The sequence below is a fragment of the Choloepus didactylus genome, chromosome 21 (assembly GCF_015220235.1).
Source record: "Choloepus didactylus isolate mChoDid1 chromosome 21, mChoDid1.pri, whole genome shotgun sequence".
NCBI classification, from domain to species: domain Eukaryota; kingdom Metazoa; phylum Chordata; class Mammalia; order Pilosa; family Megalonychidae; genus Choloepus; species Choloepus didactylus.
This window is the reverse complement of record NC_051327.1, coordinates 12682497-12708216: the sequence shown is the minus strand read 5'-3', so window position 1 is coordinate 12708216 and position 25720 is coordinate 12682497. Positions and strand designations below refer to the sequence as shown.

The window sequence follows — 25720 nt, the reverse complement described above, 5'->3', positions numbered from 1 at the left end:
GGTAAATTCTCAGGCCCCACGCCAGGCCTACTGAACCAGAAACTCTGAAGTTGGAGCCCAGCAGTCTGTGTCTTAAGCCCTCCAGCTGGTTCTGAGGCACCATCAAGTTAGAGAACCACTATTTAAACCACACATAAAGGTCGAGGGAAAGTTCTGGCCAAAAAGTGCAAAAAGGATCTTCAGGTAACAGAAAATGCCCCCTGGAAGAGAAGTTTTCTCTTTGGCTTTCCAGCCTGCTCCTTCACCTGCTGGATCGTAAAGAGGTTATAACCTTGTTTGAGTCAGAATGGTATTTTCTGCTCCAGGTCTATCCTAATTCCTTCCTAGCATATCCTTGCTAAATCCGTGCATCATCGACAGTATAAAATGGGCAGAAGTCTGGATAATGAGAGTTGTCAATGTTAAATGAGAGCTTTTTGCATGCCAGATGCGGTTCTAAGGGCTTAACGTGGATTATCTCCCTTAATGCTCTCAAAGACCATACAAAGTAGGTACAAGTGTAACCTTTATTCGACAAGTGTGAAAAATGCCCAGAACGGTGAAGTTGCCCATGTTCACATGCATAACCTGGATCCAAACCTGGGCAGTCTCCCTCTGGAGCCTGCACCATAACCCTGGCCCTGTACTACCACAGAGAAGAGGCTTGCTGAGCAAACCATATAGACAGCTATTCCAGGGGTATGACTTGCCCACTTAACACACACTTGTAATTAGCACCATATAAGGAGGCTGCAAATTGGTGGCCTGGAATGAATGAATGAATGAATGAATGAATGAAATAAGAGGGTTGTGCATGGCCAATGATGAGAGCTGTGAACCAAGGATTATGACTAATCCAAGTGTATACATCTAAGGTTTATTTTTTTTAAAATTAGTAGCCCACACATGAGGTCCAAAAAAACCCATAAACATGTTTGGTTTGGCCCCGAGTATTTTTAGACTCTTCTGTAGGAAAACCAGGAGCCCCGAGTGCAGGTTCCTATGGATTGGCCACATGCCCTGAGTTGCCCGCAGTCCCCACCACTCCCAGCTGGCCCACACTAGCCCCTTCCAAGCAGTTTCCTTACATGTGAGGCATCTGTAAGCAGCTGAGTCTGTGACCGTGGAGATGAGCAAATGGTTAATATGAAACTTCTTGAAAAACGTGTATTCTCGAAACTAATTATTAAAGTAGAACTAAAGAAATCCCAGGTGAGAAAGTGACAGTCCTTGGAGGTAAAAAACCAGCATTCCTCCATACCTTGAAATTTTCATCCATTCAGGCGGATCGTCACCCTGCTGGGCCTGTAATAATGCGACCAAGATGACGCTACAAGCCCTAACGGCAGCAAAATTTCATCAGGATGTTAGTGGGTGTGGAATAAACGGATATTCATCTATTTGACAAGCATTGAGGTTTCCTGTTGGGCTATAGGCCCTCCCTCCCTAGTGGGCTAACATACCAAGGGGAAAGACAGACAATAAAGTAACGTATTAACCGGGGCAATTACAGGTAGGGATAAATGTTACATAAAACAAAGAGGGTGGGGTGAGAGAGCCTCTGAGAGAGGCCACCTCTCAGAAGCCGTAATCAGCAAGGCATTTGCAAAGAAGTTGTTAAATTAATGAAACCCGTGGTGCAAAGGCACGTTTTGCAGCATCCTCTATTTCCTGCACTCCTGGGCTTCCAGAAACTTCCCTTCAGCCTCAGGAGGCCCATGAGATATGGTGTCTGCCCCTGGGAGCTTCTAATTGGTAGGGGATGAGTTGTGATCTTCTTCCTGTTTCTATCACCTTACAGTCCTGCTAAAGGCTGAAATCCCTTCTCACCTGTGCTGAGGGCAGAGGAGAAAACAGGAGCCCGTGATGGATTCCACCTGGACAGTCACTGCTGCTCTACAGACCTCGGTTTCCCCATATAGAGGAAGATGGCACGAGACCGGACTTTGACAGCTGACTTCTAACTTCTCTTTCCATCAGTTCAAACCAGTTTTGTTTATGTGGATGGGTTAGATTTTACTTGTCAATGTCCAATGGAGAAAAGAAATGCCAAGATTTAAAAAAAAACGATAGTGCGAGCAATGTTTGAGAGATGGAGAGGAGCCCCTGAGGGATTCTGAGAGCCCAGTGCAGCAAAGTCTTTTGGGGCCAGGTAATGGGCAGCCTGCCTGCAAGGACTTCAAGCTTCATCCTGTGAGCAAGTGGAAACTACCAAGGGATCTGGAAGTAAGGTTGCAGGGAGAGTCATCTGGTGCCAGAGGGTGGATTCCCCTCAGGGTGAAGGCAGGCTCTGACAGAGCCAGGGGTTCCCTGAGGCTGACCCGAATCCCTCTTGTTTCCTGGTCAGCAGTGACCCCAGCTTCAGCCCGACGTGGCCTCCCTGCACCGCGGAGCAGAGCAGCTCTCAGCCTGCCGCCTCCATGCAACTCTCCAAGGGTCAGCGGAGCGCCCCCATGTGAGCAAAGCCCCTCGCTGCACCTGGGGACGCCCCCTCTGCAGGCTCCCGTCATCAGGGGAGCCCTGTGTTTGGATCCAGTCTCCACCTGCGGGGGTCAAGAGGAAACACCAAAAGTCTCCGGGCTGGGCTCCATGGAGGGGCCGCAGGAGGGCTCCGGCGGCCCAGGCCAGCGGCCGCGCTCACCGGGGCTAGGAGGCCCGGGCGGGGGTCGCAGGCCCTCGGAGTGCAGGAGGCCCCGCCGCCGGCCGCTCAACGACAGCGCCCTGGTGGAGGATGGAGGAGCGGAAGGAGGAGGGCGAGGCCGAGATCCAGGAGCACGACCCCGAGCACTGGTTCTCCAAGGGGGAGCGGCAGGGACGGGCCCAGGCAGAGCAGCTGCCCCCCGGGCTGCAGGGAGACGCGATGGCTGCAAGCAGCAGGAGCTGTGGCCCCTTTTCCAGAACACGGCCACCTCCAGGGTCCAGCTCTGCAAAGACCGAGTGTGTCAGCAGCCGGGACTTTCTGTGGGTCCCTTTCCAAAATGCAGCCACCCCCCCCCCCCCCCCGTCACCAATGTCTACAAAGAAAGCATTGGATATTCGTCAGTGAGGTTTTGATATTGGAATTCAGATTGGCTATCAGCAAGGCAATGAGGATGTGTTGGCTTGAATTAGAAAAAGCAGAAGAACTGTAGGAAAAGACTTGATCTGCTTCCTGTGTGGAAAAGTCCCTTCACCTCGAAACTCTCGAGCTCCCCCAAGACTGACTTTAGGGTCCCCTAACCCAGCTACTTCAATGGAAACTAGCTCATCTGTAGAGACTGGTTTGCAACCCTTCCGGAAAGCCATAGCTCTGCATGGTAAAGCCGTTTAAACATATTTCTTTGGAAGAAAGGTTAAGAGTGTGCCTGTAGACCCATTTTCACGTTTAGAGTTAGGTACAGATATATTCCCTGGTTTTTGTCCATTATAGGTGAACACACTTGCTCTAGAAATATTTAAATAGATTGTAAACAAGCACTTAAATGGGCAATTTTGGAACTGTCAGCTAGCCCATCCTAAATTTTATGTTTTTAAGAAAGTTAGTTTGAGCTTATTGATGTTACACTTAACAGAATCCTTCTGCAACATTGTTTAGAGTTTGTTGCTTTGCATTTATATATTGTACGTGTTTCTTTAGTCATTCTGAGTTAAATAGGATGCTCTTGTGTCTTAGGAATTCTGTTACATTTATAATTATTTGGAGCGCCTGGCTGGTGACCAGCAAGTCAGAATTGGGTTCGTTCTCCTGGGAGCTCCCTTGAGGCCCTTAAGGATCTAAAGTGCCTGTCAAGGGTGAGCATCAATGACCTCAGAAGGTGAGCATGGAGGTAAGAAGACTCTTTATGTCTGCTGCTTTATGCCTGTTGTCCCTTAGGTGTGGCTTGCATTGGTAATGACTGTCAGAGATGCAGTCAGGGACAGGGTCCCTCATCACTTTCCCAGGTGAGACCTGTCCTCAACAGGCAGTACCACCAAGGGATTTGAGTGTGAGCTGGAGAAGCCAGTTCGCTGGAGTCAGTGATAAGTCTGTCGTCGCTTGTTGCTCTCCAATGTAGACTTCCAAAGCGGACGGGGAGCATTACCTTCTGTGTGACAACTTTCAAACTGACGGAAACATAATAAAACAACCGTGAAATAAGACTTGGTTGAAACCAAGGTGAAAACATGGATCAAGCAAGGGACCAACCAGATAGAAGCAATCAGTGAGTTAGTTCTGAGTACTGTTCAAAGTTGACATTTGTGGGGCTCAGTGTAGGGTCTGTAAGTCTTCTAAAACAAAATAACCTGGTTATCAAAGTGGTGGGGCATATATAAAGGGCTTCTAGATCATTGAAGCTTTACTGCTTCAAAGGTTCTTACTCTCCTTGGCAAACCTTGATTCCTAAAACCACAATCAGAACATGGGGTTGGAAACAGTGATTTTCTTTTTTCTGACTTGCGACAAATTAAAACAAACAAAAACCTTTTGTTGCAAGAAAATCCCCGATGTGTGGATGTAGTATTCAAGACTGCACACTGTTTATACAGTGGAAAAAATTACGCCATCACAACTTTTGAAACTCCTGCAAAAAAGAGCTTGACCTGCTACTATTGGATTACAATTGCATGATATTGTTCTCCCATAAGCTTGGAAAAACTATTATCGGAAATGTATATAGTTGTCAGATCACTTTTTTTTAATAATTCAATTTTTTTGAGATATATTCACATACCATGCGGTCATACAAAGCATATAATCAATTGTTCACGGTACCACCATGTAGTTGTGCATCCATCACCAAAATTAATTTTTGAACGTTTTCATTACCACACACACAAAAGTAATAAGAATAAAAATTGAAGTGAAAAAGAACAATTACAGTAAAAAAGTACACTGGGTGCCCCCATTTTTCTACTCATCCATCCATATACTGGGCAAAGGGGAGTGTGATCCACATGGCTTTCTGAATCATATTGTCACCCCTCATAAACTACATTTTTATACAATCGTCTTCAAGATGCACGGGTTCTGGGTTGTAGTTTGCTGATTTCAGGTATTTACTGCTAGCTATTACAATTCATTAGAACCTAAAAAGGGTTGTCTATATTGTGTGTAAGAGTGCCCATCAGAGTGACCTCTCGGCTCCTTTTGGAATCTCTCAGCCACTGAAACTTATTTCATTTCATTTCACTTCCCCCTTTTGGTCAAGAAGATATTCTCCATCCCATGATGCCGGGTCCAGATTTCTCCCCAGGAGTCATATTCCATGTTGCCAGGGGTATTTCCACCCCTGGGTGTCAGATCCCATGTAAGGGAAGGGCAGTGATTTCATCTGCCAAGTTGGCTTAGCTAGAGAGAGAGGGCCACATCTGAGCAACAAAGAGGCATTCAGGAGGAGGCTCTTAGGCATAATTACAGGCAGGACTAGCCTCTCCTTTGCAGTAAAAGTCTTCCCAAGGCAAATCCCATAATTGAGGGCTCAACCCATCAAACCACCAGTCCCCAATGTCTGTGAGCACATCAGCAACCATCCAGATGGGGAAACCCAACAACCCTGCATTCTCCCCCAGCAATGTCCACATTAACGGTAGCATATAATATTTCTCTTTTTCTGCCTGGCACATTAAGACTACAACGAGATATCATCTCACACCAATTAGAATGGCTGCCATTGAACAAACAGGAAACTACAAATGCTGGAGAGGATGTGGAGAAATTGGAACTCTTATTCATTGTTGGTGGGACTGTATAATGGTTCAGCCACTCTGGAAGTCAGTCTGGCAGTTCCTTAGAAAACTATATATAGAGTTACCCTTCGATCCAGCAATTACACTTCTCAGTATATACCTGGAAGATCTGACAGCAGTGACGCGAACAGATATCTGCACACTAATGTTCATAGCAGCGTTATTCACAATTGCCAAGAGATGGAAACAACCCAAATGTCCTTTAACAGATGAGTGGATAAATAAAATGTACTATATACACACAATAGAATACTATGCAGCAGTAAGAAGGAACAATGTTGTGAAATACATCACAACTTGGATGAACCTTGAAGACATAATGCTGAGCGAAATGTCAGATTACTTTTAGTGCATGGTAGAATTTTTTTTTTTTTTTTTTTTTTGGAGGGACAATCCGCAACATTTTATTCAAGTTAATCCATTTCATTCAATAACCTGCCATGTAGTTCATGACACTATGAATATTACTACCATTATGGTTTCTCCTTGGAAAGAACCATGGTTTTAAAAAGTCTGGGCTGCGTTTCTATGTATAACCTTTACCAAAAAACAACCCCTTCATCACAAGAGAAGCAGAGGGAACACTGAGATTTATTTGTAGAAATTTATCTCTACTCAAATTTCATAGCTCATAATCTTTCAGGGTTGTATTTTTACTTGGGGGCCTTTTTGGGGGGGAAGGTGGTGATTGCTTCTCACAAATCTTTACTACAAACATCTTGCCCCACTGTACTATGGAAGAGAAATGAGGACTAGTTCCTGGAGAACAAGCAGGTGGTCCTTCGGGAAAGGAGCCCCACTGGCTCCTATGGGTGACAGTCATCCTACCAGGTGAGAGGACAGAATCAGTAACCCCTTCCCTTGTCAGTAGTAGTAACTACTACCAGTCGGTAGTAAAAAGGTACAACCAGGTGAACAGCAGAGGTAGTAACTAGCTGGACAACCTGTGGGTTAGAATCTCTAAAACAGGGATGTGTGAGTGTTTGAGGAAGCCAGAGCTGGGGGCAGACACCTACAGAGTCAGGAGAATGTGAAAGAGGAGAGAAATGTGTGAATAAGAAATACAGGTTTCCCAACAGGGGACCCACAGAAAGGTGGGATTACCAGTCAAGGGTAATCTTGGACTTTTCTTTGAAATGAGTGTGCTTGGATAGGTTCTGTGGTTTTCACATGAAAATTGGAATGGTAGAGAACAAATGGAAAGGGAGCTCAGCTGCACCTGATTGCTCAGGAAGCACAGATAGAGCCCCTGTGTGCAAGCCCGTGGGACAGGTGCTGAGGAGAGCAAATAAAGCCGTCTGGGCCGTGGGCCTGGAAGGCAGGACCAAGCTGGCCGTGGGCATCAGATCCCAGGGACACCACAGAGCATCATGTCCAGGGCCTGGGGAGGGAAGGACCAACAGAAGCAGCCCCCGGTCCTCCCCATGACTCAGGTTGCCCCATTCCAGGCACTTGCCTGTCTTACCTTTCTCTGTAATTTGAGAGACAGACGTGTGAGAAGGTGAGATCTTTTCTTTCAGGGGCCTAATAAATGTGTGTGTGGAATTGATGTTTGTGAAAGGGCTGCTCTGTTTTGTTCCAGAAAGGTGGGGAAATTGGGGGGCAAGGAGAGCTAAGAAGGTGTGTGTAAGGTATTCCAATCAGAAGGCAGGAGCAAGCTAGGCCAGCAGGCAAATTCAGTTTGCCTGGGGACCAGCAGGGAGTCTAGATGCACTAGAAAGCAGAGCTTTGCTTGGATATAGCGGGGCGGATAAAGTTGAAAAATTAAGGTCGTGTCACTGGAGTATCAGGTTAAAGTGTCTGAATTTTATTTTATAAGCAAGAAGGAAATCTGAGGGCAAGGAAATGACCTGCTTTAAGCATGACTTCGGAAAGATTAATTTTGTGACACAGCAAAGGGCAGAAATTAGAGGGCAGCTGCCATGTTCCGGGGAGTGAGAAGGGCCTCGGACAAGAGTGGCTGCAGTGGGAGAGGGAAGGGTGTCCTGCAGCGCCAAAGAACTTGGTCACTGATGGACAGAAGAGTCAGCCCCAGACAACGGCTGGGTTTCTAATCCAGATGACGGAGAGAGCCCCAACACAGTCAAGGCCTTGAAAAGGTAGTTGGAGGCCCTCTGCCAAGTAGATTAGTCTGATGAATTAAAAAGCTAAATTCATTTCCTATTTCTCTCTTTAGAAGCAATTGGTCTGCTCAGGCTCACCCAGAGCATATGAAAGAATAATGAAAAACAGAGGGTATTAAGTAGCATTGAGGGACAGAAGATGATAAGTAAACAGAGCACCCACCACAAAAGGTGGGGTTGAATGTCAAGGTGTAGAGAAAGCTTTTGGATATTTTCTTTAAGTTTGATTTTGGTGTTCTGATCAGTAAGCAATCAAAAGGGAGAGAGATGCTGTTCCAAAGAAGAAAGTCTGTAAGAGCCAGCGTGGCTGAGCCCAGCTGTTCAGGAAACTCCTAGACTTGCACAATCCTATGATAGATGAGGAGCCCCCCCCCAGAGTGAGTCAGCCAAGCAAGCCAAAACCGACTGCAGGGGATGGTGTGGTGGTCCACCAGGCATGACTGAAGGGGCCCAGGGGTCCAAGGCTCTTATGGGGGGAACTCTGAGGCCAGAACACAGCCGACATGTAGCAGCCCATGGAGAGGGTGATGGCTGTGAGCCACAACAGACTGGCGCTCTGGATGGGCCACTTTGCTTGCTGCTGTCCCCGTCGTGTGACTCCTTCTGCCCTGTGCCACGTGGCAGAACTTTATATAGTTGTCTCTCCTTAAGCATCCTGATTTTCTTCCTTTATCAAGTGGATTTATGATTCATTCCATATTTAAAGCAGCATTTTCTTACTATATTATTATACTTTAGAAGATAGTTTCAAGAAATTAAAAAGTCATGCTTGTTTTAAATCTTAAAAAAAAAAAAAAAAGAGGTAACCCCAAACTCTGCATCTCCATGACGTTCTCCTGCCCTCTCTCTCAGGACCTCAGGATCAATTTTATCATGTCCCTTTTCCCTGGTCTTAAGTCCTTAGGTTTCTCTTATGCTTCTCTGCATCCCCTTTGCTTGGCTCCATTTTCCACCCTCCTGTGTCCCTGAAACCGGGCTCTCTTCAATCTGCTCTTCTTTCCATGTTCCCTTGGCCTTCCCGCCCTTCCCCTCCATGCTCTGGAATAGGGGCCGTCTCCTCTCCCACATCCTTGTCATTGCAGCTGGGAAGCAGGCAGACGTCCCCTTGCTCTCTCTGCTGCTCCAGAGCCTTCTCCCTGCCTAGCTGCATCATCCACGGACCGCTCCCCGCTTCATCACTGCCGCTCTCTCCAACCTCACTCCTGCCAGTTCCCGGTGATTCTCATGCCCACCCTGAGCCTCTCGGTTCCTTGATCTCAGTTTCAAATGCTGCACCTTCTGACCCCATGTGTTTCCATTCACTCCATCTAGAACCCCCAACACCCCAAAAATCCTTTGATGCCTCTGTCCCCAAAAGAATTCCACCCCCTTTGCCCTGCTCCCCATTTCCCTTTTCTCACTTCCCTTCTCCCCACAGTTTCAGTTCCACGGTGGATTATTATCATCACCCCCCTGAAACTACCTTCAACTTCTTCACTCCTCTCTTGCCTAGTTGAACCACATACCACATGCACTAAACCCCAGTTCTGTCTGTCCCATGCCTGGGCTGCCACAGTTAGAGGTGGCAAGAGAATAACACAAAAAGAGGCTGCCTGTTGCACTGTGCTTACAACAATTAACTTCAAGGGGGTCCTCAGTGCATCCTGGAAATCAGACCTCTCCCCCTCACCCCCTGGATGGCTGTCAGACCCTAGACGCAGCTCCAGAAAATGAATTGGCCTCCTGTGAAGCTCCAAAAAAACCAGCTGTGATCCAGTGCTTAAAGCCATCGATCTGGAAAACTGCAAGAGATGGACTTCTGCCCCATCTCACCCAGTGAGGACTGAGGCTCCCCATCTCAAATCAGGAATGCTCAGCAGGAAAAGGCTGGAGCCCAGACTGCCACATCATATTGCTATTATATCCTGGCCCCGGATGGCACCACAGAAGGAGCTGGTGCTCTCCAAATTATGCAACTCAAAAGCCCCATTGCCCAAGGATTGGGGTCTCTCCCTAGAGGCTGACCCAGCACCACTGTTAGACTTGGGCAAGGAGGAACTTTCTCCAGGACCCCAGGCTTTGGAAGACCCCACATAACACAGACACACACACACCCAATGACCAAAGAACTTGGTCACCTCGGCCACACGGGCTATCTCTTCCCTAAACTTCCTCTCTTAGGACTGACCCCTTCCAGGCTCCAGGGAACCACGCCTCCATCTCTTGCCCTATGTGCTCCAGACAAAAGGCATCTGCAGACAGGCACCATAAAGGTTGGTGGGTTGTGTCAGAGTCAGCATTGGAGATGGATTCAGCTTCAGACTGCTGGGAGGATTTGAGTAGTGGGAGCATTAGATAAAAGGAAAAACTGTTTAATTAACTTGTCAAATCCTTCCTCTCCACATTGCAGTAATACAATAGATTCTTGCATAATGCAGTATTGTTTCCCAGTGTTAAACTTCCCATTTATCTCTTCTCTTCCTATTCTAATTCCTTGTTCCTGATGTACTCATGAATTAGCACAGTATTCTCAACATTTGCATGTGGCAACAGAGGAACATTTTACAGTGATAAACAATTGTTATTACTCTTAAATTGCTATATCTGTAGGACCAGGTGTAACAAGTGTGAAGCATGATATGGATTCTTTTCACTGATACCAAACACTAGGATTGCTAATAGTTACATTTTATAAAAAATATTCAATAATATTTAAATTTTCAAAAAAATAAATAGAAAAAAAATTCCATTCACAATAGTAACTAAAAAAATCAAGTACCTAGGAATAAACTTAACCAAGGATGTAAAAGATCTCTACAGAAAATTACAAAACTTTACAAAAGAAATAAAAAGGAACTAAATAGGTGGGAAAATATTCTGTGCTAAACATCATTAAGATGTCAATTTTACCCAAACTGATGAACAGATTCAATGCAATTCCAATCAAAGTTCCAACAACCCACTTTGCAGACTTGGAAAAGCTAGTTATCAAATTTATTTGGAAGGGAAAAGGGCCTCAAATTGACAAAAACATCCTAAAAAAGGAGAACAAAGTGGGAGGACTTATACTTTGAAGACTATTATAAAGCCACAGTGGTCAAAACAGCATGGTATTGGCACAAAGATAGACATACTGATCAATGGAATAGAATTGAGAATTTGGAAATTGATCCCCAGATAAATGGTTGGCTGATTTTTGATAAGACCCCCAAATCCACTGAACTGGGACAGAACAGTCTCTTCAACAAACAGGGCTGGGAGAACTGGATAGCCATAACCAAAAGAATGAAAGAGGACCCCTACCTCATGCCCTATACAAAAATTAACTCAAAGTGGGTCAAAGACCTCAATATAAGAGACAACTCAATATAAGAGACAGTATATCTCAATATAAGAGATAGAAAGAGATGGAAAGACACAGTCATAAGGTATAGATCATGCCACCTGTAAGATGACAGCTATTGGATCCCCAAATTGGCCACTCATTGGTGACCCCATTATGGCCCCATGTATGCTCCTGAAATGCAGCCAAAAGCCTATGTCAGCAGGTTAACTGATGAGCTACAGCATTAATGCCCCTGCACCCATCTGTTAGATTAAGAGTGCATTTTGGTCCCGGCCCCTCCTGTTTCTTGGGCCCTGTGGTGGTTTGAAGGTGTAATGTACCCCAGAAAAGTCCATGTTCTTTTAATCCATTCCTGTGGTGCAGACTTATTGTTGGTTGTACCTTTTGATTAGGTTATTTCAATTGAGATGCAACCCACCTCATTCAAGGTGGGTCTTGATCCCCTTACTGGAGTCCTTTATAAGAGGATAAAACACATATGGAAGCTAAGAGATGAAGTTAAGAGAAGCTCACAGAGAAAAGCCCCAGAGAAGCTAAGAGAGGATCCACAGAAGCTTCAGAGAGGAAGCCACTGGAACCAGAAGCTGAAAGCAACTAAAGCTGGGAGAGAAGGACCAGCAGATGTCAGCCATGTGCCTCCCCAGGTGATAGAGGTATCCCAGATGCCAGCAACCTGTCTTGAGTTGGACATTTTCACAGCCTATGAATGTAAATTGTAAGTTAATAAATCCTCATTTTAAAAGCCATCTCATTTCTGGTATATTGCATTTTGTCAGCTTTAGCAAACCAAAATAGGCCCCTTTGCTGAAACCATGACTCTGGTCCTTGTAGGCACCTCACCAGTGGGGAAGCCTGATGCAGGAGAAAGAGAGAAAAGAGGAGAGAGAGAGAGACAGAGAGAGAGAGAGAGACTGAGAAAGATAGATAAAGAGAGAGGACATACGACCTACGAGTATTGCATAACCCCAGGATTCAGGTGTGTGGACTTTCTACATGGTTTGTACCTTATCCTAAGTGTGTTACCCCATCTTCTTCCCCTTGCTTTTTGCTGTGAATTTTAAATTTATTTGATACATCAAGTGATCTGAGCATTGTATTTCGGTCTGTGAACATTTCTGTTCCATGGCCCCTGGGAGAGCTATCCAAGTAGTGAATGTGAAGGTTATCATTGCATCAAGGTAATTTCTCACAACACATGATCAAAAATAAAGGTGGTGTAGAAGACCTAAATAACAAGGTCAATAAGGTAGATTCCAGATAATGGAGAAAATGCCTTCTCAAGTGCATAGGGAGCAGTCACAAAATGGACCATTTATCAGGTCACGAAACAAGCATCAATAGTTTCTGCAAGGTAGAAATAATGTGAATAACACTCTTTGATCACAATACAATAAAACCAGAAATTAGTAATAAAAACAAATCTTTAAACTCTCTATGAAGAGACCTTGGGTTGTAGGGAAAATACAAACTCAAATATATAATTCTAATAATAATAATTAGAATCAGAATTTATGGGATATATTTAAAGGAATAATCAAAGAAAAATTTATAATCTTTAGTGTTTATATCAATATAAATGAAAGAATGAAAATAAGTGAATTGAATTTCCAATTCAAAGGACAGAAAAAGAATACAAAGCAAGCAAAGAGCATAAGGAAATAATGATGAAGAAAAAACAGGAGAAAAACTGAAAATAAATAAATAAAAATGCTAATTATTTCCCAAAACTAACAAAATAGTTTAACTCATCAAGAAAGAAAAGGGGAAGTGTAGATATACAAAATAATAAATGAAAAGGGGAATAGACAATGAAACGAAGGAAATTTAAAAAAATCATGGACTATTTTGCACAACTCTATAAAAATAAATTGAAAGCCTTGATAAAATAGAGACCCCCAATAGAAACAGAAAGCTTAAATAGAGAAAGAGAGAATGTTATCAAGGAAATACCTCACAAAAAAAGCCCCAGGCCCAGAAGGTTTTACAGGGGAGTTTTACTAAACCTTTAAGGACCATAGTAACATTGCTATAACAATTGGAAATGAAGAAAAAGTTTCAAATATTTTTTTGAACAAGTGCAACATTGATATCTAAAAAGCTATAAAGGACATTATTGAAACCATTGAGGAAACGTGAATATGGGTGCATGTTCCATATTGGTATCTTATCATTGTTACCGTTCTTGAAGATAATAACTGTGTTGTATAGCAGAATGTCCCTACTCTTAAGAGAATCATGCTGAAGTTTTAAGGGGCAAAGTGTCATAATATCTGCTGCCAATTCTCAAATAATAAAGCAAAATATATGTATATGTGCACACACATATATGCACAAACACAGAACTAAGGAAAGCTGAAGTGACAAAATCTTCACAATTGGTGTATCTAAGTGAACAAGGTGATGGGTACTCATTGTGCTATTCATTCAAATTTATTGCAAGTGATTTCTGCATTAAAATTCTAAAAGAATGCAAGTGTACAATGGAAAAAATCAACAAAGCCAGCAATTCATTCTTTGAGGACACTAATAAGATCAACATATTCTTGCCTCAGGGCCCTCACACTTGCTGCTCCCTCCATCTTAACCTCCCTCAGGTATGTGCACGACTCTCCCTGCCTCACCTCCTGCACATCTTTACTAAAATGTCTCCTTCTTAGTGGGATTTCCCTGGGCACCCTAACTAAAAGAGTCCTTCTGCTTTCCCCTTCCCTGTTTTCCTCTTCCCCTTAGCACTTACAACCATTTAACATCCCGCATGTTTTGTGTATTGATCTCATTCATTGTCTGATTTCCCTCTCTAAATTTGAGCTCCTCAAGAGCAGAGTTTCCCCCAACCCCCATGCTCATGTCCCCAATATCTATCATAGCACCTGGCACAAAGTAAGTGCTCAAAAACTTTTGTCAAATTAATCATCTTAAACCAGATTGTGAAATGCTTGAAAACTTTGAACTTATACATAAAACTCCTTCTTAATATTGATGCCATGAATCCTTACCAACTCTTTTTTTGTTTTTAATTCAATTTTATTGAGATGTATTTACATACCATACAATCATCCAAAGTGTACAATCAGTTGTTCACAGTACCATCATATACTTGTGCATTCATCACCACAATTTCTGAACATTTTCATCACTCCAAAAAATAAAAATAAGAATAAAAATAAAAAAAGAACATCCAAAACATCCCATTCCTCCATCCTCCCTTATTATTCATTTAATTTTTGTTCCCATTTTTCTACTCATTTTTCTATACACTGGATAAAGGGAGTGTGAGCCACAAAGTTTTCACAATCACATGGTCACACTGTATAAGCTATTTGGTTATACAATCCTCTTCAAGAATCAAGAATTGGGTTGCAGTTCAACAGTTCCAGGCATTTCCTTCTAGTTATTCCAATATACTAAAAACTAAATAAGGATATTTATATAATGCATAAGAATAACCTCCAGAATGACCTCTCAACTCCATTTGAAATCCCTCAACCACTGAAACTTTATTTTGTTTCATTTCTCTTCCCCCTTTTAGTCAAGAAGATTTTCTCAACCCCATGATGCTGGGTCCTGGCTCATCCCTGGGAGCCATGACAGATGTTGCCAGGAAGATTTACACCCCTAGGAGACATGTCCCCTGTAGTGCGGAGGGCAGTGAGTTTACCTGCCAAGTGGGCTTAGAGAGAGAGGGGCCACATCTGAGCAACAAAAGAGGTTCTCTTGTTGGGTTTGGTTTTTCATTTCAGCCTGTCAAACCCTTTGGAGAGTGATCAGGTTATTAATATTACTATAGGTAATATTACTATAGGTAGGTTTAGCCTCTCCTGCAGTAACAAGCTTCATAAGGGCAAGTCCCAAATTCAAGTGTTCAGCCTTCTAAATTGGTAGTCCCCAATGCTTGTAAGAATATCTAAAATTTAATAATTCCACATTTTTCTCCAATCCCTCAAGGGGGCTTTGCAAATACATTTTTATTCTCTGCCCAAATTACTCTTGGATGTATCGGGGCTTCACACTAACCTGTACAAACCAACAAATCTCACTCTCTAATCAAAGTTCCATTAATTATGGCCTTACCAACTCTTTTGCAAACATTTTATTAGGACTTAGCCTTACATGGTGGAAGACATTAGGATCAGGCTCAAATTCCAGTTCCACCATTTATGACCTGCTCCCTGGGCTCAACTTTCTGATCTGTGCAATGGGCAAACCTTACAAAAACTGTAGGGATTAAGGTTAATGCGTGTAAACCCCTGGCATTTGATAATCAGGTATTATCTTACTGGATTCCTGATTCTGAGACTATGGTCTGAAGGGTAATGATCTAATAAAACTAGCCCAGCTAAGAGCTTCCTCCCGAATGCCTCTTTGTTGCTCAGATGTGGCCCTCTCTCTCTAGCTAAGCCAACCTGAAAGGTGAAATCACTGCCCTCCCCTCTAAGTGGGATCAGACACCCAGGGGAGTGAATCTACCTGGCAACGTGGAATATGACTCCCGGGGAGGAATGTAGACCTGGCATTGTGGGACAGAGAACATCTTCTTGACCAAAAGGGGGATGTGAAAGGAAATGAAATAAGCTTCAGTGGCAGAGAGATTCCAAAAGGAGTCAAGAGGTCACTCTGGTGGGCACTCCTACGCACAATTTAGACAACCCTTTTTAGGTTCTAAAGAATTGGGGTAGCTGGTGGTGGATACCTGAAACTATCAAACTACAACCCAGAACCCATGAATCTCGAAGACAATTGTATAAAAATGTAGCTTATGAGGGGTGACAATGGGATTGGGAAAGCCGTAAGGACCACACTCCACTTTGTCTAGTTTATGGATGGATGAGTAGAAAAATAGGGGAAGGAAACAAACAAACAGACAGACAAAGGTACCCAGTGTTCTTTTTTACTTCAATTGCTTCTTTTCACTTTAATTATTATTATTGTTATTTTTGTGTGTGTGCTAATGAAGGTGTCAGGGATTGATTTAGGTGATGAATGTACAACTATGTAATGGTACTGTGAACAATCGAATGTATGATTTGTTATGTATGACTGCGTGGTATGTGAATATATCTCAATAAAATGAAGATTAAAAAAAAAAAAAAAAAAAAAAAAAACTAGCCCGGGACCTGGCCTTTACTCCCAGCACACGGGGGCCAAGGTGCTGTTTATTCCTGCTGGGTTCTCCAGAGACCAAGCTCCTAGTTTCAGAGGAACTGCAGGGCTTTCTGTTATTGCATGGTCTGGGCACCAGAGGGCGCAGTAAGAACACAGATTTCAGTAGGGTTTGTGGGCCAACCGTGGCCCTGTTAGGATGGGATGTGGTCTGAGGAAACTGCTGGCCAAAATCCTGCTTCTGTTCGAGGTGAACAGCAGTGCTCTGAAGATAATGATGCATCTGGGGATAGCTGGCAAATAATCAGGCCACCTTGGTATAAATGCCCCCACTCAAGTCTGGGTTAGAAACCCCTCCCTCCCTTCTTAGTGTGAATAAGTGCTGCTCTAATTTGGCTGTTTCTCTAAGTTTGAATAGTTGACTACACTTTTTTCTTAAAGTAGGGTTGTTGTGAAATGCACCTTAAAACACCTGAGTTAATTTCCCCTTAATAGCCACATAAAAACCAAATTGCTGCATCTGTTTGCACTCGGATGAAGTAGTGTGGGCTCTTGTTAAAAGTAACCCTGGGCTTAGCGTGCTCATTTGCAAAATGGGAGTGAGCTTGTCCAGAATGCATGGGCTGCACACCCCTTCTCTTCAAGGGTGGGAAACTGATCAACCCATTTTCCGTCTAGCTGTGGGTGCCAGGTCAACGGTTGGCTATTCATCTGAGGATCTATGCCTGACCCCAACTCTAACATTTTGGGATTCTGTGTTGGGAATGGGACAGAGCAGTGCCAATCTCTCTGGCCTCAGCTGGGCACTATTAGCCCCTTGTCAATTTGCCTGCTCTGCTCTGGCTAATCCCCTCCCTAGCCAGTCCCCGCAGCAGCTGTTTCCCACGTCGGATTTCCCCAATTCTGCCCAATTCCTTTCCCGTCTACTTTGCAGGAGGGTCAAGGCCATGGAAACGTTATCATCTCCTATCACCTCTGTGTAGGATTTCCCATCTCCCTGGACTTTGGGAAGGAGCAGGATAAACTGTGGCCAGACATTATTTTGCCCAGGTTATACGGAAGATGAATTTTAGGGAAACACCCAAGAGATTCAAGATGGGCCGCAAAACCAAACTGTGTTTCAAGTCAACCAGCAGGTGGAGCCAGAGCAGAATCTAGGTCCCTTTCAGAAAAGTTTGCCCCGGAGCCCGTGGGAGCAGAAGGTTGCAGTGGAATTTGACCTTAGGGTTTATTAATTCCGTATTTCTAGAATATTGTTGCTAGTGGTTTATTAGGTCCAAATCCCCAAATTTTCTAGATGAGAAAATGGGGGCTCAGGAGAGGGGCTGTGACTTGGCCTTGAAACATCCTTAGGAGGTGCTGGATCTGGGCTGGACCCCGAAACCAGTGACGGAGCCCGAGGAGTCAAGGTCCCCAGCCCTTCCCCGACGCTCCGATGTCCGGCCTCCTGTTGGGGTGAGCTGGTTATATGTGTGACTGCAGGCAGAGGTGTGGAGGAGGGGCCTGGGGACGAGACTGGGCTGGAATCGGGCCCACCATGGCCAGACCCCTTAGGAGGCTCCCCGAGGATGCCCCAGAAGCAAAATGGGCACTTGATGTTCCTGCAAACGACAGTTCAGTAAAGAAATTTGGAATGAAAGGTGCATAACAGGATGTTAAAAGGTGCATAACAGGACGTTAAATAGGACTTTCTGTCTCAGTTTTGGTTGAGGGTGTAAGACAAGAACTGGCAGGTTCCACCATATTCCAAAGTGAGGAGCAGCTCTCCTATGGGGACTTGCCAGGAAGGGCCAGGAAGGGTTTGCAGGCCCCACGTGACCCCCACCTGCAGCAGTAAAAGAGGCCATGAGTAGCTGGTAATTGAAGATGCTGTCTTTTGAGACAGTTGTTGGCATGTTTTGAGAAGTTCCCTCTGCTCCCCTGTGGCAGGAAGAGGAGCACCCCCTCTTCCGTAAGCCCTAGCTGTGGGGGGGGGGGGGCACCTCGAGGAGACCATGTGAAGAATTTGACATGTGTCCCTGCAGCCAGGGACCTCCTGTTCCTGGGCCAGTGGGCTGGGGTCTGTCTTTTTGTGTTGTTGTTCTTCACTATTTGATATAATTTTATTGTTTTTGTAATGATTTCATTTTAAGTACTAGCTACATTATCCTGTTTTAAAAATTGAGATATAATTCATATATCATAAAATCCACCATTTTAGTATATTTCACAAAGTTGTGCAACCGTCACCCACTATCTAGTTCCAGAACATTTTCTTCAACTCAGAAGGAAATCCTGTTCCCACTCCCCTCTCCCCCTCCCCCAGCCTCTGGCGATCACTAATCTACTTTCTGTTTATGGATTTTCCTAGGCTAGACATTTTATATAAAATGAATCATATAATATGTGGTCTTTGGGGACTGGCTTCTCTCACTTAGCCTCATGTTTCCAAGGTTCATCCGTATTGTAGCATGTATCATAATGTCACCCTTTTCATGGCTGAGTAATATTCCACCTCTAATTTACTCATTCATCAGTTGATGGACATTTGATTTGCTTTCGCTTTTCAGCTATTACGAATAATGCTGCTATGAACATTCATGTACAGAGTTTTTGTGGACTTACGTTTTCAATTCTCTTGGGTATATACATTTAGGAGTGGAATCGCTGAGTCAGATAGTAACTCTATGTTTAACTTTTTGAGGAACTGCCAAACTATTTTCCACCAGTGATGGATGAGGGTTCTGATTGCTCCACATTTTTGCTAACACTTATTATTGTCTGTTTTTAAATTAAAGCCATTCCAGTGGCTGTGAAGTGGTATCTCATTGTGACTTTGATTTGCATTTCCAGATGACGAGTGATGTTGAGCTCTTTTTGTGTGTGCATTGGCCATTTGTAAATCTTTGGAGAAACATCTATTCAAGTCCCTTGTCCATTTTTAAATTGGGTTGTGCTTTTATTGCTGAGTTGTAAGAGTGCTTTATATGTTCTGGATACTAGGCCCCTATCCAATTTACAACTTTTTCCCCATTCTCTGGGTTATCTTTCCACTTACTTGACTGAATCCTTTGAAGCATAAAAGTTTTAAATTTTGAAGAAGTCCAGTTATTTCTTTTTTCTTTCGTTGCTTGTGTCTTTGGTGCCATACCTAAGAAACCATGACCAAATCCAAGGTTATGAAGATTTACCCCTATGTTTTCTTCTAAAGAGTTTTATGGCTTTAGCTGTTACACTTGGAGCGTTCCTCCATTTTGCATTAATTTTTGCATATGGTGTGAGGTAGGGGTCCATCTGCATTCTTTAGCATGTGGAGCTCCAGCTGAGAAGGTGGTGTCCGACTTTACCTCACACAGTGGAAGAGCAGGAGGCTGCTGGCACACCTCATGGCCAAAGCATGGAAGGCAGCAGAGTGAGAAGCATGAGGCTGGGCCTGAGTGTCCAGGTGTGGCTCAGGTATGAGGGAGAGCTGGCTTGGAGCCATCTTAAAGGGACTTTGCCAGGACTTCCCTGAGGGTCCATGGGCCCCCACAGAGAGTGGGGGGCAGCCCCCGAGAACCAAGGGCTGAAGGGGTGCCAGTGCCAGTCTCCAGGTGCATCACCCAGGGTGGGACTGCACAGAGGGAGACCCCAGACATGGAGAGGGAGGAGGAGGGGTGTGAGGACCCTCAAAATGTCACCCAAACAGATTCAAGAGAGGCGCCTGAACACCTGTAGGCCCAAAGCACCCCAGAAGCAGCAAGGAAGGCTTTCCTGCCCCTTCCCTCTCCCAGGAGCCTGGTGAGCCCAAGGGGCAGGAAGCGGGGGTGCAGGCAGGTGAGAAGGAAGAGACCCCCCCACCCCAGGTCCTGCTGGGAGAAGCTCTGCCTTGGCACAAAGCAGGGAGCTTCCTTCCTTATGTTGGATGGCTTCAAACTGAAATCCTTTGAGGGGCTGCACCCCAGGGCTGCCTGGGGTTCATCCAGGAGCACCGGAGCAGAAGCTCAGGGCTTTTGTGAGACAAACGCAGGGCCTCTTGGCTGGCTGCTGCGGGCCCCAGCTCGGCCGGTGGGGGCTGCCTCACGGACCGCGGCTCCCCTAGGCACCGCCAGCCCGACCCCCGCTGCGGCCACCAGGGACCCCTGAGCTGTACGCCGGGACCAGGTGGGCAGGGAAACACACCGGCCAGAAACAAACGGATTTTGAGCCACTGTGTGCACGATATTCTTTCATTTATTGAGCAAATATGAATTGGGAGCCGTTTCTTCCCTGTGCCGGACCCAGGATTCAAAGGTAAGTCAGCTGTGCCCCTGCGCAGCTCCCGGGCAGATGGAGACCCTTGTCAGCCACGCCGGAGCCCTGGGCAGAGGGTGGGGACAGCAGAGGAGGCCTCCGATGCAGTCCCACCCAGCCCTGGGAGTGTGGTTCTCAAAGTGGGGTGCAGGGGCCCAGCACCACAGCACACCCTGGGAAAACCATTAGAAATGCAGATTCTCAGGCCACCCGCCCCTGCTGGATCAGAAATATTATGGGCATCCGGTGATCTGCTTATTTTTAAATTGAGGTAAAATTCACAGAACACAAAACGAACCATTTTAAAGTGTACAATTCAGTGGCACAATTTGTGCAGCCATCACCACTGTCTTGATTCAGAACATTTTCATCTCCCAGAAGGAAACCTGTCAAGCAGCCACTCCCCATCCCCTCCTTCCCCCAGCTCCTGGCAACCTCTAAGCTGCTTTCTCTCTCTGTGGATTTGCCTATTCTGGAGATCTCATATAAATGGAATCACACACATTTTTGCAACTGGTTTGTTTTTAGCACGTTTTCACGTTTCAACCATGTTATGGCGAGTACTAGGATTTCACTCCTTGTTATGGCTGAATAATATTGCATTGGATGGATAGACCACACTTTATTGTTCATCTGATGGGCATTTGGCTTTTTTCTGCCTCTTGGCAGTTGTGAATTATGCTGCTGTGAGCATTCATGTACAGGTCTTTGTTTGAACACCTGTTTTCAATTTGGGGGGGGGTGGCGGCTGAGGTATCTACCTAAGAGTAAAATTGGTTTGCCACATTCTATGTTCAACTTTTTGGGAACTGCGAAGCCCACTGATCTGTTTTAAAAAGTCCCCCAAGAGATGTTGATGCATAATCAAATTTGAGAACCACTGTCTTCTAGCCACTCTAAGTCCCATTTTATAGATGAGGCACAGCTGAGCCTTAGGATCTTTCCTAAGGTCCAATAGCTCCTAAAGGTTCAGCCAAGACAACCCAGGTCTGCCTTAGGCCCCAGCCTACGCTCACCACCCTGCCCTCTATCCTGAGCCATTGGGAGGTTCTTCCTCTAGGGTTGGTAGGAGCTCGATCCCAAGCCTCACCCGGCGCTGTGATGTCTGAACTCCAGCGATAGCTCGATGGTGAATCTCTCCTGACCCTGGCCCTCTCCCTCCAGATGACCCTTCTCTGAAGGAGAAGGCAGAGACCTTAGCTCTGGCCCATCCCTTCTCCATGCTGGAGCTTGGAGGAGCCCAGGAAGGTCCCACAGCAACCTGGGTCCTGCTGACCCATGGCTGGCTGCCAGCATCCTCCCTTCTGCTTCTGCCTCCTGGGGCCTTGGTTGGTGTCTCACCAACTGAGCTGCTCTCATCTGGAAAAAATGAGCCCACCCAGAGCCCACCCAGAGCCCACCATGCACAGCCACGGCCTTCCCACCTCATTGCTGGGTGGAAAGGGGCACACCCACTAGGCTCTTCAAGCTCAATGGACCCACAGGCCCAAGGCCTGGAGCTGCTGATAGCCCTGTGAAAATGAGCTGAGAAGAAACTTGCAAAGCTGAAACGTAATCAGATGCCTATAATGTCAACCTCATTAGCTAAGTATTCTATTCACATATATCTCACTGCTGTTGGAAAACAATTTTTAGGTTAAATTTTTCTCACTTTACAAAAATTCCTGCCTGTACCTGGTGGAACTGTGGAGAAATTCTGGTTTTCAAAAATGCACAACAAAACCTACGTTTAAGGTTAGATGCACGTGCTTTCGATTATGTTCGGATGTTGGATGATGGGACCTCCAGAAGTCTGAGTGGCCAGAACCTTGGAATTTCTAAACACACCTGCCCAAGTGGGGACAGCTGCGGCAGGCCCAGGATGGAGCTGCAGGGGGTGGTGCAGGCAAGAACTCAGGGCTCAGCAGGTTGCATTTTTCAGAAGGACGGAAGTGCTGCCTAAGGGAGGGAGCCCTGTGAGCTCCAGTTGCTGTCTCCAGAGCCTGCAGCTATTGACAGAGGGCCACTTTGAGGAGACCCAAGTCTTATTTTTAGCATCTCTGGTTGCCTCAGGCTCATGCTTTATATGTTTCAAATTTCTAGTTCAGGTCCACAAGCTTTTACAAAGTGCCTAATTGGTACTTGGTTTTATGGCAGGCTCCGGGGATTCAGAGCCCATGGTTTGAGGGGTCCCTGTAAGTTCATGGCAAGTGGTAAGTGGTGGGATGGAGGGGTTTCTCCAAGAGATCTGAGGGAGCACCCTGACAGGTTTACATGGCGGGTACCTGGGATGGAAGTGCCTATTTTAGTTTCCCAGCTATGAAAACAAATACCATGCAATGGGTTGGCTTAACAGGAATTTGTTGACTCATGGTTTCAGAAGCTACAAGTCTTGCTTCCTCTGGGGTTGGTGTCTTCCTGCTGGCTGGTGATCTTCGGAATTCCTTGGCTTTTCCATCACACAACAATGCACATGGTGGCAACTTTTTTGTATTCTGAGTTCCAATTACTTCCAGCTCTGTCTATACCCCATGGCCTCTTCTTCCATGTCCAATTTCCTTGGCTTATAAAGGACTTCATTTTGGGTGCACCTTAACTAATAACATTTTCAAAGATCCTATTTACAAATGGGTTCACAGCACCAGGGGTTGGGAACGGAACATGCATTTTCTTTTGGGTGGGAGGGGAGGGAATGATTCAACAGTGGCCAAGAGAAGGAGTAGAGGACTCTGCAGGCTGGACAGCATCTTGAGCAAATGTCTGGAGGTGTCCCAGGCATTATTGGCCCTTATAGCATCAGGGACAAGACTGGGCAGTAGGCAGGGTCAGGGCACATTTGCACTTTGGAGGGATCACTCCGTCCCTGGTGCTGAAGATGAATCAACCAGCCTGGAGTCAGGTAGTGAGTCAGAAATCTGGTATGACAGTCCATGTGGATATAGAAAGGGTAGCAAGGAAAGGGGGAGGGGCAAGAGTTCACTGGGTGGTGGGGATGGCGGTTGCCAGCCACTGAGATGGGCATACACAAGGGAAGATGAGGATGGATTCCATTTTGGATGTGTTGGCGTCTCAGTGACCCCTGGAGCATCAGGGGAAGAAGTCTTGGAGGCAATTAGGTATATGGCCCAGAGTTTAGAGGATGGGGTCAGGCTGGAAATGAACATTCTGGACTCATGTGCATCTCGGTAGGTGGTGGTTGAAACCATGTGAGGTTTCAATTCACATAAAGCAGCAGAAGTGAGAAAAGCAGAACAAGGGCAGTGCAGTGGGAGCACAGAACTTTAAGGGTGAGCAGAAAAGAAGATAACGTATAAAAGACAGAGAAGCAAGGGCTAGAGAGGTAGGAAGACAGTCTGGAGGGTGGCGTGGTCCTGGAAGCAAAGGGAGGGGAATTTTCAAGCACGAGAGGGCCAAATGCAACCGCAGAAATGCTCGCTATGGTAAGGACTGAATGGTGTCGGGGAATTCCAGACTGTGGAGTCCACCGGCTGCTTTTTTTCTGAGCAATTTCAGTGCAATGGGGGTGGGAGAAACCAGAAGACTGACCTTGAGGAAATGAGTGGGGGGAGTGTCTGCAGGCAGCCTGAAGGACCTGTGCTGTTATAAAGCTCACCTGGGGCATGGAGAGAACACCATAGCCGGAGGAATGCAAGAGGTTCACAGGAAGGAAAGAAAAGATTCCCTAAAACCATCCTGGAGTGATTGGCAAGAACCCAGAGAGAGAGGAGCTGGTCTCCTGCCACCAGGGGGTGCCCTGCACCAGTCCATCTGAAAAATTTCTGGAGGGAGATGGAGAAACTTGATCCACACACTGAAGTTTTCTCCGTGTACCTTTCCTATAACGAGAGAGAGGTGTGTGTACAATAAACAAAACTGGGGAGTTGGGTTATTAACTCAGATGTGTTATACGGAGGATTTATTATAGAAAAACTGCTCAAATCTCATCTCTTTTAGGAGATCCAGTGATCTCTAGATGATAAGATAAGTTGGTGATGGGGAGGGGTAGAGCAGAGAATTTTAGGCTAGTCTGGGAAGAAATTCTTAGAGGGGCAGGCATGCAGGCAAAATGCTGCTTCCCTTTGGTAAAATGTAAGGATGTTTTGAATCCTAACAAGATGGTGAACTAACATAGACAACTGGCTTCCTCCAATCCTTGGAGATGTCACAGAAGCAAGAAGGAGGACGACAGATCCCAGAATCTAACATAAAAGCAGCAAGAAACCCTTTGGGAGCCAGAGTGGAGGCAAGGGCAGCCAGAGATTATCTTGGAGGGAGGCATTTTACTTGTGCCTTTCCTCTCTCCCAAATAGCTTTAGGCATATCACTCAGGGTAGAAAAACAGCAGAGCCCACATCCCCCGTGACGACTGGAATGGCAACGGCAGGGATGAAGATGGCAGAGTCACCATCAGCCTGTGTCTCCGAATGACTCTTTTAGCAGAGACACCCAACCTTAACCCCCGTTGCTGACATGGAGCTATCCTGGACTGTGATGTGAAAAAGAAATAAACTTCCCTTGTGTTGAGTCATTTGTTACATGTTTGAATCTCTTTGACACGCAGGCAAGTCTACCCTAACTAATATAAGTCTCCAAGTCGTAAGTCAAAATTAAGAATTTCTATTTAACAAAGGACCCATAGACAGAGTTAAAAGATGGGAGACAAATTGGGAAGAGATATCTGTAACATCTAAAACCTACAAGGGATTGGTAGGTATTCTAGATAAGAAATTCCTAACAAGTAACAACAACAACAACAGCAACTTAGAAATCCACTTGAGAAGTGGGCAAAGGATCAGAATTCGTTGAGGTAGCAATTCAAACGGCTAATGTGGTCGGCTGAATCATGTACCCCAGGAGGACATGTTCTTAATATTAATCCATGTTCCTGTGGGTGTGAAACCATTTGTAAATATTACATTTGAATATGTTAAGGTGAGTCAGAGTGTGGATTCATTTGTGAATAGGGTCTTCAAAGATCCTACTTAGGTATGTCTCAATGGAATCAGGGTGGGTCTTAATCCATATGACTGGAAGTTTTATAAAGAGAAGAAATTGGAAACCAGACATTGGAGAAGTCCATACAGGAAGAAGGCAGAAGTCAGTAGAAACCAGAAGAGCAGACTCAAGCAGAGAGAGTTTGTCATGTGATGGGAGGCAGAGCTGCAAGCCAAGGAACCCCAAGGATCATAGTGAGCCAGCACCAGAACGCCACAGATGTCAGGGAGGAAGCATCGCCTTGCTGATGCCTGGATTTTGG

General features: G+C 45.3%; 1 pseudogene; it reads left to right on the top strand.

Annotated features, from left to right (window-relative positions):
• Positions 1 to 2710: 2710 nt before the first annotated feature.
• On the top strand, positions 2711 to 21652 carry LOC119518139 (annotated as a pseudogene).
• The last annotated feature ends 4068 nt before the right edge of the window (positions 21653 to 25720 follow it).